Raw genomic sequence first — 3,422 nt, 5'->3', positions numbered from 1 at the left:
ACGAATAGTAAGATTGACACCTCCACAGCTGAAAAGGCGAGCATGTTTGGTGATTTGGGATTCAATTCCACTACACAACTGATTGCGTGTAGAGCGTCCAAGTCATCAAGTCATTATGTTACTTAACCACCAAAATATAGATTACATCCAATCACGCAAAAAAAGAAAAAGGTTCATTAGATTTAAATGATTAAATGTTGTTCCACTTATAATGAATATATGATTAAATCATTGGATGCTAATCCGATAGAAAAACAATATGCTGATATTACAAGGCGTACTTTTAGTTATACTTATGATTTAATTTGCTAATATAACACTAAAATTGTGTTCTATTTAAGCACTTGCTTAATTTTTTTAATTGGGTGCGGGTTGGCCGTAAAGTAGAGTTCTGCATTACGGAGCAGCCAAGCCACATTTGAATCCGTACGGTACCACAAAATATTCCTAATTTTAAGTTGTTAATGTATTATGAGAGTGGCAGTTTATCCCATGGAGGGTGGATTGTAGAATACTCCTGACTGGCTGTCTTTCCTCTGGACATTAGTTCAAAATACAAAAAAAAAAATAATAATTCGAGCTATTGTTGGTTATTTTCACTGAAATATTAATTCCTGGATATCTTTTAACAACTATCTTAATTAGTAGTAATCATATGTGGTTTCGAAAGACAGATGCATCGCAAACTGAAAACAAAATAAATGATGTTTGCATTGCACTTTACCATATTCAAAAAATATTAATCATTTTAACAATTAATTTTAACTCTAATAAAATAATGATTTTAAAAAGTATAGCGAAATGTTCCCGAAGAAGGCTGTGGGGAAACAGCAGTAAAAAAATCTAGAACAGGGTTTTTCCTCCGGAATTTGTACTAGTTTGTTTAGATTACGTGGTTTAGAATACCTTGCTCAACGTGGTATACCGGAGTAGTAATAGGTGACGTGTTACAAGAGTTGGAAGTTGAATAAGTTCTTTGATAGAGGAAGAATACTGTTCGATAAGGTAAATTTTGGCTATAGTTTTAATTCAATATACTGAATACCTGTACAAAAATAAGTATTTTGCATCAAACTAATATTAGCATTTTTAAGTATTGTACCAGGTTTGCTGTGGCAGAGTTTTGTGGTATTGAACGATAATATCATTTCGAATTTGATTGTTTGAAATTGAAGTTCGACAGTATATAGTACATACAACAGTGCAAGTGGCAACTTTAAGCTTACGTTATTTTGATAATACACAAGATCATTTGTTTGTTCTTATTCGCTTAATGTAAATTAAATTATTTTTCTTCAGATTTATTTGATCTTAACAGGAACAACACTGTACTATTAGTGTTACTACTAGTACTCTCAGTAGCTTACTTGTACTACCAGTAAACATATGGTGCAGGTTTCTTACTTTATATATTTACACAGACATTTGCAGTTAAGTCTTGTATTAATTCGTTATGTATTTGAATTAAGCAAGCAAATGTTAATAATTTTACACATGTTCTTTTGAACTTTAACTTGAGTTTAACTAGCTTATGTATCTCTTATTTTTAGTTAAACTTGTGTGGAATGGATACTTGCCATATTTCTGTTGTATTTAAAAATTTAGCTTCACTTTCTTATAAATAAGAATAAAGTTGAGTAAAACTATAAGAATTGATACATGTTAGACGTATCTTATTGTATTTTTATAACTAGTGAATACTTTAATAGGCCTAATTTTGTTATAATGTTTATCAGTGAATCATAATGCTAGAACTGAGAGTGCTGATATGGATAGGAGATCACAGCAGATGCATAATTTGATATCATCTCGTATGTCAATTTGATTCTCGTATACATAATTGAGAAATAGGACTAAGTAAATAAATTGATAACTACTCATTCACATAGAGATTAGGCTAGAGTAATTAAATTTGTTTTCTAATAATAATATGTTAACATTTAGTTAATGAACATTTGAAAAAACAATATACTTATTATACTGTTTCAAGCTCGTACTGACAACAATTTTCAAGCATTTTGTTGTAATGTAAATTATTTATAAAAATATTCAACGTATTATTAATAAGAGACTGAATTATAATGGAAATTCCTCTAGGAAAATTGATGTATGTAATTTCAGCATAAGAACATATATAATTGAATATTCTGATACATATAACAACCTCCCCTTATATTCTACTGTCCATTTTTCAAAAATTAAACATGGCTACAGATTTAAAATTTTCATAAAGCAAAACGTAACCTTGTTTATTGTAACATAGCACAAAAAAGGAACAATAGACCATGAACTTAGTTATAAATAATGTTTTTGGGATTACCTTTGATGTGACAATAAAGACAATTTTGAAAGGGGTTATGATATACTTGTATAGACTATTGTGTCGTGATCAGTTGTCCTATAACTTTAGTAACTAAATTCTACTATTAAATAAATAAATCTAGTAATTTTAAAATAAGCCCATATGAATTGCAGTAGTGTTAAATTAAAAATCAAAAATAGAGATTAGAGATTAATAAAAAATGAAAAAACAAAATTTTATTCTTATGTAAACCCTTCTCTTTTTTCACATTGACAACCATTTCTAATTTTAAATGTGAAAGTGGAAAAGTTGTTAAAACATTTTGAAAGTATTGGTGAGACATTATTTAGATGATTAGTATTATGTGAAGTTTTGGTTCCTTTATTACTTAAAGGATGACAGCACTGGAAAGAGTACAAAAATGGGTTGCTTGAATGACACTTGTTTAAATTTTGTTTATATATATTTGGAATGAAGAACCTACATTGTTGACATTAATGTACAAAATATATGATTTGCATATTTTTTATAATTTTTTATTTAGGTTTAAGTTATGGACAAAGAGATTTTTTATTTGCATAATGTTTATTATATGCAAAACCAGGATCTTTGTCTTCAGAAAGTATTGCTTGTATCATGAAAAGTGCAATTTAATAAATTTTAGTTTGCATGATTTTCAGACATAATCTTCTAATGTTATGAATTTGAGTTTTAGTTTTCTTAATGCTTCTTTAACTACGAGTTTCCCTGTGGATATTATTTATTTTAACTTCCAGAAAAATCTTGATAAGGAATCCCACACAAAAATTAATTAGCTTCATTTATAAAATTCAATAATGCAAATACTTGAGATGCAATAGGACGCAAATGTATTGGCTAGATACCCAGCAGCTGGAAATGATCTTTCAAATAACATAACATGATTTTTGTGACAACATGAGACCTGTTGGTCTATTTCGGCTATTCCATCCTCTAAACTAAATTAAAATAATTTTTAAAAAAACCTTAAAGCCAGCCCTTATCATTCACATACTTATCATGCTTTCTCTTAAACTCACTTAAATTTACTTCCCCCACAGTATCTCAAGGCAATCCATTCCAAAGGCCAACGCCCCGTTAG

General features: G+C 29.0%; 1 protein-coding gene across 1 annotated transcript in view; it reads left to right on the top strand.

Moving 5' to 3' along the window:
- Positions 1–719: 719 nt before the first annotated feature.
- LOC106472710 (nucleobindin-2-like) overlaps positions 720–3,422 on the top strand; it is a 35,352-nt gene continuing 32,649 nt past the window's right edge. The window contains exon 1 of the mRNA XM_022401253.1: positions 720–1,005. The gene's annotated coding sequence lies outside the window, so the exon portion shown is untranslated. The remainder of the gene's footprint in view (positions 1,006–3,422) is intronic.

This window comes from Limulus polyphemus, unplaced genomic scaffold, assembly GCF_000517525.1.
Source record: "Limulus polyphemus unplaced genomic scaffold, Limulus_polyphemus-2.1.2 Scaffold5542, whole genome shotgun sequence".
Lineage (NCBI taxonomy): Eukaryota > Metazoa > Arthropoda > Merostomata > Xiphosura > Limulidae > Limulus > Limulus polyphemus.
Note: the sequence above shows the minus strand (reverse complement) of the source record. Positions and strands in the feature narration are given on the sequence as shown.